General features: G+C 38.5%; 1 pseudogene; it reads left to right on the forward strand.

Moving 5' to 3' along the window:
* The first annotated feature begins 2247 nt into the window (after positions 1-2247).
* On the forward strand, positions 2248-4221 carry LOC141277193 (glycine cleavage system H protein, mitochondrial-like; annotated as a pseudogene).
* The last annotated feature ends 8925 nt before the right edge of the window (positions 4222-13146 follow it).

Genomic DNA, 13146 nt, shown 5'->3' on the forward strand with positions numbered 1-13146 from the left:
GTCAGCCCACCCCCTTGGTTGTGCTGTGTACCACGCTTTTGCTCCCAGCCCCTCAGAAACGGCAGTTGGTTTGTGGCTTTTTGTATTTTTGTTCATAATTGCCCCAACTGCGTGTGTGTGCAGTTATTGTTAGTCCCTTATAGTTTCGTTGTATTCCGTTGCTCAAGGAGATGTCTGTCCAGGTGCACGCACTCTGGTAGAGGGTCCCAGGTCCCAGCCTATCTCAGAAGGACCCATAGGACATTTCTGGAGAAACGAAGGCAGTGAACGGCCTCAGGGGTGACCAGCTGCAGTGTCAGAACTGCAGCGTATCCAGAGCTGTGAACCCAGACATTCTAGTCTTCTACTTTCTTTGCGTGCATGTGAAAGTGAGGGGCAGAGATGGTAGTGGAGACTGGGTTTTGACCAATCTTCAAAAAGACCAGATATCTCAGGCAACCCTTTCCCTGGCTACTGCCATTCTCCACAGAAGTCATGTGAGAAGGAGAGAATTGCTGCTGTACATCAAAAAATCAAATTCAAGGTGAGTTTGTGCTTCCTCTTTGTTCCATGAAATGCATTTCGTGTTTCAGTATGTGGAAACATCTGGTGTCCTCCTGAAACATTTTCATTGATTTACCCTTAAGTCTTCCTTCCACAGGGAAAGTCACAGGTCCTGGGGATAGATCCCATTCCCCAGTGCACCCAGATGTCCTTCTGGTTAATTATTTGCATTTTGCAAATAATTTAATTCTTCCTGTTGACTCTCTTTTATTAAACATTTCTTAGGCTGTAGAGATGCAACTCTGGAGGATAATAGACTATTATTTTAGACAGTGATTTATTAATGAAGAGAATATACCTGCTTGGAATCACACTGGATATTCTTAATCTTCTACAAAGGCTTGAGATCAAAAGTAAATAGGGTAGGAGATGGTTTGACTCATTTCAATCAGTGACAAGGACCTTGCTTTGTGAAACTTTTAAGAGTACAAATGTAATTGGTGGTTTGAGAGGTCTGTTTCAACTAGGGTGTAGATCCCACCACCACTCTACTCCAGAATACCTAATGGTAGTTTTTGTAGTACTGGCCAGGTCTGCTTCCTGGTTTGTCAGCATAACTTTGTTTCAGGTCACATTTTTGTGTGATGTGTGAGCAGTATGGTATAATGGCTAAGAGTGTGGGTCTAATACCTGGGTTAAAATCCTAGCTCTAACGCTTGCTAGGTGTGTGAGCTGCTTGGGTAGTTTATTCAACCTCTCCTTGCCATAGTTTCTTTTTTTTTTCCAAAATATTTTGTAAAGACTATTTTTTTTTAAGAGCAGTTTTAGGTTTACAACAAAATTGAGAGGAAAGTACCGACATTTCCTATATATCCCCCGTCCCAATACATACATAGCTTACCCCATTATTAATAACCCCCACCAGAGTGGTACCTTTTTTTTTTTTTAACCAAGGATGAACCTACATCAACGCATAAGTCACCCAAAGTCCATAATTTACCTTACTGTTGTACCTTAGTGTTGTACATTCTGTGGTTTGGGACAAATGTATAGTGACATATATCCATCATTCCAACGTCATAGAGTGTTTTCATTACCTGAAAAGTCCTCTGTGCTCTGCTGATTCATCTCCACCCACCCCCCACAAACACTGATCTTTTTATTGTCTCCATGGATTTCCTTTTTCCAGAATGTCATATAGTTGGAAGCAGACAGTATGTAACCTCTTCAGATCAGCTTCTTTCACTCAGTACCGTGCATTTAAGTCTCCTTCATGTGTTTTCATGGCTTGATGGCTTATTTCTTTTCTAGCACTGAATAATAGTCCATTGTCTGGAGGGACCACAGTTTATCCATTCACCTACTGAAAGTCATCTTGGTTGTTTCTAAGTTTGGGCAATTATAAGAAAGCTGCTGTAAACACCTGTGTGCAGGTTTTTGTGTGAATATGTTTTCATCTACTTAGGGTAAATACCAAAGATCTTTATTACTGGGTTGTATGGTAAGAAAGAGTATGTTTAGTTTTGTAAAAAACCACCAAACTTTCTTCCAAGGTGGCTATGCCATTGTTTCTTAACTGGAAAATACCTACCGTGTAGCATTATTATGAGGGTTAGATGAGTTAATAGTGTAAAGTCCTTAGAATAGGCCCTGGCACATACTAAAAGCTCAGAAAACATTGCCTGTTATGATGTGGTAATTCTGGGTCGTTCCCCCTCAGCTTTGTGCAGATCAGGAACAATGACAGTGTAAACTTAAATTTCTTGGCACTTGTAGGTAAGAAAATGAAGCAAATGCCAAAGTCCTGTAGAGTGGCATTTAACTCTATGCCATTTACCTTCCTTTATGGGATTCCAGGCAAAAACTGAATCCTTGATTTCCCCCCCCACACACATTTATTGAGATATACTTGGCATATAACATTGTGTAAGTTTATGGTGTACAGTGTGAAGATTTGGTAAATGTATACATGGTGAAATGATTACTACATAGTTAGCTCTGTGCGTGTATGTGTGGTGAGAACGTTTAAAATCTACTCTTTTAGCAACTTTCAAGTGTACAGTACAGAATTGTTAACTATAGTCACCAAGCTGGACATTAGATCCCCAGTTAGATCTTCTAACTGGAAGTCTGTACCCTTTAACCAACATCTTCCCATTTCCCCAGTGCCCTAGCACCTGGCAGACTCCATCCACTTTTTGTTTCAATGAGTTTGGTTTTCTTAGACTCCACATATAAGTGAGGTCATACAGTATTTGTCTTTTTCTGACTTATTTCACTTACTGTAATGCTTTCAAGGTTCATTCATGTTGTCCCAAATGACAGGATTTCCTTCTTTTTTTGGGCTAATATTCCATTGTGTGTGTTTATATCTATATAAAGAAAATGTGTTGTATGCACATATCACATGTACATTTAACCCATTTTCTTTATCCATTTATTGGTGGACAGACAAGCTGGTTGCATGTTTTGGCTACTGTAAATAATGCTACAGTGAGCACCCCTGCGAACATGGCATTGCGAGCGGTGCGGAGCGTGCGGCCCGTGGTCTACAGCCTGTGCGCCGTCTCTGCGCCCAACGCGCCCTGCCCGCCGCGGCCCTGGGGACTGCGGGCAGGCGCCATCAGGGCGCTGCGCACCGGACCCGCTCTGCTGTCGGGTCGTAAATTCACAGACAGACATGAATGGGTAATAATAGAAAAAGGTGTTGGAACAGTGGGAATCAGCAATTTTGCACAGGAAGCTTTGGGAGATGTTGTTTACTGTAGTCTGCCTGAAGTTGGGACAAAATTGAACAAACGAGGAATTCGGTGCTTTGGAAAGTGTGAAAGCTGCTAGCGAACTATTCTCCTCTATCAGGAGAAGTAACTGAAATTAATGAAGCTCTAGCAGAAAATCCAGGACTTGTCAACAAATCTTGTTATGAAGATGGTTGGCAGATCAAGAATACACTCAGTAACCCTTCAGAACTAGATGAACTAATGAGTGAAGAAGCATATGAGCAATACATAAAATTTATTGAGGAGTGAAAATGGAACCCCTAAATAAACTAGTTTGAAACAACTTAATCTAGCATAGTTGTCTTAAATTAATGGTGGATAGATTTTTTAAAAGAACCTTTTAGCAAAAGAAACTACTTGCAACAATGTTGCCTGAAGAAAATACCCCTAAACTGCCTAATGACTTCAGATAAACACCACATCTTTTTCACAACACCCTATAATTTTTTTTTTTTTGGCGGTACGCGGGCCTCTCACTGCTGTGGCCTCTCCCGTTGCGGAGCACAGGCTGCGGACGCGCAGGCTCAGCAGCCATGGCTCACGGGCCCAGCCGCTCCGCAGCACGTGGGATCCTCCCAGACCGGGGCACGAACCGGTGCCCCCTGCCTCGGCAGGCGAACTCTCAACCACAGCACCACCAGGGAAGCCCCTCAACACCCTATAATTTTTAGGCTAATCTCCAGTTATAATATTTAGAATTCCTGAAATTATCTGTGGTAAAACTAGTTATAAAAATTATGTAATTCAAGAATAACATTGTTATCTTAACCTTGTATAATATTGTAACTTGCTTACAGCCATCCCTGGATTTGGGTCAAAATACTCAATGAACTTCCCACTGGAAATAAATGGCAGTGGAGAAAAGTTTGTTAGTTGTATAGTGTCCAGTGAAGAACATTACTATCTTAATTTTGCAGTATACTGTGTTTGCTTGTGCTACTTCTATACAGTGAAGCAACAGCCTTGCAGGAAAATAAGAAACAGTTTAATAATAAAATATTCAACTTCTTAATAAAAAAAATAATGCTGCAGTGAACGTGGGGGTACAAATAAATCTCTTTGAGATAGTGATTTCATTTCCTTTGTGTATATACCCAGAAGTGGGATTGCTGGATCATTTGATTGTTCTATTTTTAAGTTTTTGAGGAACTGCCATACAGTTTTCTATAATGGCTGCACAAATTTACATTTCTACCAACAGTGTACAAGGGCATCCTTTTCTCCACATCCTTGACAACACCTGTTATCTTGTCTTCCTAGGGATAGACATTTCTAACAGGTGTGAGGTGATATCTCATTGTGCTTTTGATTTGCATTTCCCTGATTAGTGATGTCAAGCATCTTTTCACATACCTGTTGACCATTTGTATGTCTTTGGGAAAATGTCTATTTAGGTCTTCTGCCTTTTATTTATTTATGTTTTGGTTGTGCTGTGCAGCATGTGGGAATCTTAGTTCCCCAGCCAGGGATTGAACCCATGCCCCCTGCAGTGGAAGCACAGAGTCTTAACCACTGGAAGGGAAGTCCCTTCTGCCCATTTTTTAATCAGATTTTTTTCTCTTGAGTTGTATGTGCTTCTTATATGTTTGAGTTATTAATCCCTTATCACATGTATGGTTTGCAAATATTTTCTTCCATTCTGAAGCCTGCCTTTTTATTTTGTTAATGGTTTCTTTTGCTGTGCAGAAGTTTTTTAGTCTGATGGAGTCCTACTTGTTTATTTTTTCTGCTGTGGCCTGTGCTTTTGGTGTCATGTCCAAAATATCATTGCCAAGGGAATTCCCTGGCAGTCCAGTGGTTAGGACTCCCCAGTTCCACTCCTGGGGGCCTGGGTTCGATTCCTGGTTGGGGAACTAAGATCCTGCAAGCTGTGCAGTGCAGCCTATATGTATGTGTGCGTGTGTGTGTGTGCGTGTGTGTGTGTGTGTATCATTGCCAACACCAGTTTTCCTAGTGTTTTCTCCTAGTAGTTTTATGTTTTCAGGTCTTACATTTAAGTCTCTAATTCAATGAATTAGAGACTTAATTTTTGTTAGTGGTGTAAGATACGGGTCCAGTTTCATCCTCTTGCATGTGAATATATCCAGTTTTCCCAGCACCATTTATTGAGGAGGCTTCCTTTCCCTATTGTGTATTTTTGGCTCCTTTATCAACTATCAGTTGACTGAATATTTGTGGGTTTATTTCAGAGCTCTTAATTCTATTCTGTTGGTCTATGTGTCTGTTGTTATGTCAGTATTAAACTGTTTTGACTAGCTATGTAGTATAGTTTGAAATCAGGACATGTGATGTCTCCAGCTTTGTTCTTCTTTTTCAAGATTGTTTCGGCTATTCAAGGTCTTTTGGTTTCCATACCTATTTTAGAATTGTTTTTTCTATTTCTGTGAAAATGCCAGTGGAATTTTGATAGGGATTGCATTGAATCTATAGATAACTTTGGGTAGTATGGACATTTTAACAATATTAATTCTTCTGATCCATGAACGCAGAATATCTTTCATTAATTTGTGTCTTCTTCAGTTTCTTTCATCAGTGTCATAGTTTTCACTGTACAGATCTCTCATTTCCTTGGTAAAATTTATTCCCAAATATTTTCTTGTTTTGATGCTATTTTAAATGGAATTGTTTTCTTTATTTCTTTTTCAGATACTTCAGTGTTACTGCATAGAAATACAACTGATTTTTGTATGTTGGTTTTATATTCTGCAGTTTTACTCAATTTGTGTATTAGTTCTATCAGTTTTTGGTGGAGTCTTTAGGATTTTTCTACATATAAGTTCATGTCATCAACAGACAAATTTTACTTCTTCAGTTTTGATTAGGATGCTTTTTATTTATTTTTCTTGCCTGATTGCTCTAGCACTTCCAGTACTATGTTGAATAGGATTGGTGAGAGAGGGCACCCTTACATTTTTCCTGATCTTAGAGGAAAAGCTGTCAACCTTTCACTACTGAGTATGATATTGGCTGTGAGTTTGTTGTATATGGCCTTTATTATTTTGAGATATATTCCTTCTATACCCAGGTTTTTTTTGTTTTTTGGGGTTTTTTTTGTGGTACGCGGGCCTCTCACTGTTATGGCCTCTCCCATTGTGGAGCACAGGCTCTGGATGTGCAGGCTCAGCGGCCATGGCTCACGGGCCCAGCCGCTCCGTGGCATGTGGGATCTTCCTGGACCGGGGCATGAACCCGTGTCCCCTGCATCGGCAGCCGGACTCTCAACCACTGCGCCACCAGGGAAGCCCTATACCCAGTTTTTTGAGAGTTCTTATCATGAAAGGAATTTTAATTTTGTCAATGCTTTTTCTGCATCTAATAAGGTGATCCTATGGTTTTTATCCTTCAGTCTATTAATGTGGTACACCACATTTATTGATTTGCATCCCAGGGGTTTATTCTTGCATTCCAGGGATAAATCCCACTTGATCAATCCCACTATGATCCTCTTAATGTACTGTTGAATTGGGCTTATTAGTATTTTGTTTAGAATATTTGCATTTATATTTATCAAAGATATTGGCCTGTCATTTTCTTTTCTTGTAGTGTCCTTATCTGGCTTTGGTCTCAGAGTAATGCTGGCCTTGTAAAATGAGTTTGGAAGTGTCCTTTCCTTTTCCATTTTTGGAAGGGTTTGAGAAGGCATGACATTAACTCTTCTATAAATGTTTGGTGGGATTCACTACTGAAACCATCTGATCCTGAGCTTTTCAGTATTGGGAAGTTTTTTGTTTTTTGTGTTTTTTAAAATATTTATTTATTTATTTGTTGCACTCGGTCTTAGTTGCAGCAGGCAGGCTCTTTAGTTGTGGCACACGGGCTCCTTAGTTGTGGCATGCATGTTGGATCTAGTTCCCAGACCAGGGATTGAACCCAGACCTCCTGCATTGGGAGTGCAGAGTGTTAACCACTGCACCACCAGGGAAGTCCCAGTATTGGGAAGTTTTTGATAACTGATTCAATCTCCTTACTTGTTGGTGGTCTATTTACATTTCCTATTTCTTCATGATTTAGTATGGGTAGGTGTATGTTTCTAGGATTTATTTCTTCTAGGTTATACAGTTGTTTATGTATAATTGTTCATAATAGTCTCTTATCTTTGATATCAGTTGTAATGTCTCCTCTTTCATTTATAATTTTGTTCGAGTCCTCTCTTGTTGAGTATAGCTACAGGTTTCTCAATTTGGTTCATCTTTTCTAACAGCCAATTCTTAGTCTCATTGATTTTTTTTCTGTTTGCCTTTCTAGTGCCTATTTCATTTCTGCTCTTTTGATAAGATTTTGCTCTTCTGTCTGCTACTTTAGTCCTACTCTGTTCTTTTTCTAGTTCCTTGAGATGTAAAGTTAGGTTAATTATTTTGGATCTTTCTTTTTTCTTAATGTAGACATTTATCACTATAAACTTCCCTCTTAGAATTGCTTTTGCTGCATCCCACTTGCTCAGTTCTCTTAATGAATAATATGCAGAAAGGAGCATACTTATTAATTTAAAGGAGACCAGGACTTCCAACTAGTCAATTAAACCTCTGTGTGTGTAAGAAGGAAATACTAGTAATCCTCATCTGATTTGACAAGCCTTATACGTATTTACACCTTAAAGATTATAGAGATGTCACTAGAATAGCAAGTTACCAAGATAGTCATTCAGAATTTCTTACTTTTTTAGAGATGTGAGGTTATTCTCATAGATTTTAGCAATAATCTCTGAAGTCCAGGTATCTTACAAGATTCCATGATAGGAACAATTCCAAGGATATATTTTTAATAATATTAGAAAACATAGTAAGGTGCTTATAGTTATAAATATTCACGTGCTCTGTATTGGACAGGGTAACAAAGCTAAGCCTTTGTTAATATTCTCTATTTGTCATTTTATCACATCAGAAATTTTATAAGGTAAGAATGATATCTCTTTCATTGTAAATTCTAAGGTTGGGGAGGGGACATCACCTTTTTCTTCTGAGAAACTGTTTTGCTAATATTGTTAATTAAATAGGTTTGCATTCTCCAGACAGATCTCTGAAATTTATTAATTAGTATTATTAGACATGGCTATCAAATCCCACAGAACCTACAAAAAGGATTCTTGGAACTAATAGAAATTTTAGCAGGATCACAGAGTACAAAATCAGTATACAGAAGTCAGTCATGGACTTCCCTGGTGGCGCAGTGGTTAAGAATCTGCCTGCCAATGCAGTGGACACGGGTTTGATACCTGGTCCAGGAAGATCCCACATGCTGCAGAGCAACTAAGCCCGTGCACCACAACTACTGAGCCTGCGCTCTAGAGCCCACAAGCCACAACTGTTGAGCCCATGCACCACAACGACCAAAGCCCACGCACCCTAGAGCCTGTGTGTCACAACTACTGAGCCCATGTGCAACAACTACTGAAGCCTGCGCACTCTAGGGCCCGCATGCCACAGCTACTGAGCCTGTGCTCTGCAACAAGAGAATCCACCACAATGAGAAGCCCGTGCACTGCAGCAAAGAGTATCCCCCACTTGCTGCAACTAGACAAAGCCCGTGCACAATAATGAAGACCCAATGCAGCCAAAAAAAAATCTTTTTTAATTTAAGAAAAAGTCAATCATCTTTGGGACTTCCCCGGTGGTCCAGTGGTTAAGAGTCCACCTTCCAACGCTGGGAGCAGGGGTTCAATCCCGGTTGGGGAACTAAGATCCCACGTGCCGTGCAGTGTGGCCAAAATCTTTTAAAAATAATAAAAAATTTAAAAAACAGTCATTCTTTCTATACTAGCAATGAACACCTAGAAGTTGAATTTAAAAAAACAATACCTATATGTGTATGTATAACTGATTTACTTTGCTGTACACCTGAAACTAACACAACATTGTAGATCAACTATACTCCAATAAAAAATTTTTAAATATAAACATTTTTTAAAAGACATACTTAGGAAATTTCAAGTATTCGATACAGTATGGTTAACTGTAGTTGACATGCTGCACATTATCTCTCTAGAATTTCTTCATTTTGCACAACTAAAACCTCGTACTCCAGTTATTTGTGTTAAATGTAGATTCTGTTCATGTCTTGAAAATATTAAATATTTATATTCAATAAAATATAAGTTTAAAAAAAATAAAAAACAATACCATTTTCAATAGCAACCCAAAAGGTGAAATGCTTAGGTATAAATCTAACAAAATATTTACAAAATCTATGTGGAGAACTACAAAAGAATGATAGAATTCAACTACCTAAATAAATATATTTATTTATGTTTTCACATATAGATTTTTTTGTTCGTGAATATTCAAAGCAGTTTTATTATCACTGGACAAAAACTATAACTCAAATGTCCATCAAAAAGTAAACGGATAGGGCTTCCCTGGTGGCGCAGTGGTTGAGGGTCCGCCTGCCGATGCAGGGGATGCGGGTTCATGCCCCAGTCCGGGAGGATCCCACATGCCGTGGAACGGCTGGGCCCGTGAGCCATGGCCGCTGAGCCTGCGCGTCCGGAGCCTGGGCTCCACAGCGGGGGAGGCCAGGGCAGTGAGAGGCCCGCGTACCACCAAAAAAAAAAAAAAAAGGATAAAGACATTTTTGTACATCCACAAAATGGAATACAGAACAGCAACATAAAAGGGATGAATGTCAAAATAATTATGTTAAATGTAACAAACAAAATACCACTTACATAAAATTGTCTAAAATTTATACTAATATATAGTCACAAAGATCAGTTCTTGCTTGGGGATAAGGAATAGAAAGGAGGATATATACAAAAATGCACCAAGAAACTTTTGCAGGTGATGAATACATCCATTATCTTGATATTTTTGCAGGTATATACACATGTAAAAACACAACAGACTACACTTAATTTTTTTTTTTTTTTTTGGCTGTATTGGGTCTTTGTTGCTATGCACAGGCTTTTCTCTAGTTGTGGTGAGTGGGGGCTACTCTTCGTTGCAGCACGCGGGCTTCTCATTGCAGTGGCTTCTCGTTACAGAGCATGGGCTCTAGGCGCGTGGGCTTCAGTAGTTGTGACACGTGGGCTCTGGAGTGCAGGCTCAGTAGTTGTGGCACATGGGCTTAGTGGCTCCACGGTATGTGGGATCTTCCCAGACCAGGGCTCAAACCCATATCTCCTGCATTGGCAGGTGGATTCTTAACTACTGTGCCACCAGGAAAGCCCTATTTTTAAAAAATTTTTATTTTATACTGGAGTATACTTGATTAACAATGTTGTGTTAGTTTCAGGTGTACAGCAAGGTGATTCAGTTATACATATATATGTATCTCTTCTTTTTCAAATTCTTTTCCCGTGTAGGTTATTACAGAATATTGAGCTGAGTTCCCTCTGCTATACAGTAGAACTTTGTTGGTTATCTATTTTAAATATAGTAGTGTGTGTATGTCAATCCCAAATTCCCAGTTTATCCCTCCCCCACCACATATAGATTTTTATTCATGTATTGGATCACTCAATATTGTTAAGGTGTCAGTTCTTTCCAATTTGAGCTATAGATTTAAGTCAATTCAAATGAAAATACCAGAAGTCTTTTTTGTAGATATCAACAAGTTGATGCTAAAATTTTATGGAAAGGCAAAGGAACAGAAATAGCCAATACAATTCTGGAAAAAAAAGTTGTAAGATTCACATTATCTGATTTCAAGACTTAATGTAAAGCTACGATAATCAAAGCAGCATGTTATTAGTGAAAGAATAGACATATAGATCAAGGGAATAGAATAGAGACTCCGGAAATAGACTCATGTCTATATGGTCAATTGATTTTTTTTTTTCAGTATAGCACGAAGGCAGTTCAATGGAGAACGGCTAAGTCATTTCAAAACATGATGCTGGAATAATTGAATGTCCATATGCAAAAGGATAAAAAAAAGTAACCCTGACACAGACCTTATCCCTTAATAAAAAATTAACTCAAAATGAATTATAGACCCAAACATAAAATGCTATAAAACTTAGAAAATAGGAAAAATTCTGCATGGCTTTGGGTTTAGCAGTAAGTCAGGTATTTTGTAGGATATTCATCAGTTTGGATTTATCTAATGTTTTCTCATGATTAGATTGAATTGATAGATTTTGAAGGGAAGAATACCTCAGTGGTGATGTACCCTCTTCAGCACATTACATCAAGGGATACAATATGTACTATTACTGGTGATGTTAGCCTTGATCACTTGGTTACTTGATCACTTGTCTGTTAGATTTTCCATTGTAAATTTACTGTTTTTCGCTTTGGAGTTAATAAATTTGGGGAGATACTTTGAAGCTACATGACTATCTTGTTTCTCATTAAACTTTCATTCACTGATTTTAACATTCATTAGTGGATCTTGCCTGCAACAATTAAAATTGTGATTAGCTAATGATGACTTTTTTTACCTTCCTGATTTCTTCTATATTTACTAATAAGAATCCTTCTATAAGGAACTGTTGTTCCTACCTCATTTATATGTGTGTATGTCATTTATATGTGTATGGGTCCATAAATATTTATTATAATACACAGACAGATACACAATCCAACATTGTTATTGGGGGGGTGTCAAATTGTTCCTTTAGCCTTCAGGAGCTATTCTATTTTTTATTCTCTTAATTTTTATTTTATATTGGAGTATAGTTGATTTACAATGCTGTGTTAGTTTCAGGTGTACAGCAAAGTGATTTATTTATACATGTACATATATCTATTCTTTTTCAAATTCTTTTCCCATTTAAGTCATTATAGAATATTGAGTAGAGTTCCCTGTGCTTTACAGTAGGTCTTTGTTGGTTATCTATTTAAAAAAAAAAAAAAAAAACTGGTATAGGGAAGTTTATAGCAGCTTTATTCATGATTGCCAAAACTTGGAAGTAACCAAGATGTCCTTCAGTAAGTGAATGGATAAATGAACTGTGGAATATCCAGACAATGGGCCATGTGGCATGAGGGGTCTAGTTCCCTAAGCAGGGATCAAATTCATGCCCCCTGCAGTGGAAGCATGGAGTCCTAACCACTGGACTGCCAGGGAATTCCCTAGTTATCTATTTTAAATATAGTGGTGCATATATGTAAATCCCAAACTCCCAATTTATCCCTCCCCACAACCTTTCCCCTTTGGTAACTGTAAGTTTGTTTTCTAAATCTGTGAGTCTGTTTCTGTTTTGTAAATAAGTTCATTTGTATCTTTTTTTTTTTTAGATTCCACATATAAGTGGTATCATATGGTATTTGTCTCTCTGACTTACTTCACTTAGTATGATAAACTCCAGGTCCATCCATGTTGCTGCAGATAGCATTATTTCATTCTTGTTAATGCCTAAGTAGTATTCCATTGTATATATGTACCACATTTTCTTTATCCATTCATCTGTCAATGGACATTTAGGTTGCTTCCATGTCTTAGCTATTGTAAACAGTGTTGCAATGAACATTGGGGTGCACGTATCTTTTCGAATTACGGTTTTCTCCAGATATATGCCCAGGAGTGGGATTGCAGGATCATATGGTAGCTCTATTTTTAGTTTTTTAAGGAACCTCCATACTGTTCTCTACAGTGGCTGTACCAATTTACATTCCATCCAACAGTATAGGAGGGTTCACTTCTCTCCATACTCTCTCCAGCATTTATTATTTGTGGGTTTTATTTATTTATTTTTGGCCGTGCCACATGGCATGTGGGATCTTAGTTCCCTGACCAAGCATCCATGCCATGCCCCCTGCATTGGGAGCTCAGAGTCTTAACCACTGGACTGCCAGGGAAGTCCTGTTTGTGGATTTTTTGATGATAACCATTCTTACTGGTGTGAGTTGATATCTCGTTGTAGTTTTCATTTGCATTTCTCTAATAGTGACGTTGAACATCTTTTCATGTGCTTCTTGGCCATCTGTATGTCTTCTTTGGAGAA

The sequence above is a fragment of the Tursiops truncatus genome, chromosome 19, assembly GCF_011762595.2.
Source record: "Tursiops truncatus isolate mTurTru1 chromosome 19, mTurTru1.mat.Y, whole genome shotgun sequence".
Taxonomy (NCBI): Eukaryota; Metazoa; Chordata; class Mammalia; order Artiodactyla; family Delphinidae; genus Tursiops; species Tursiops truncatus.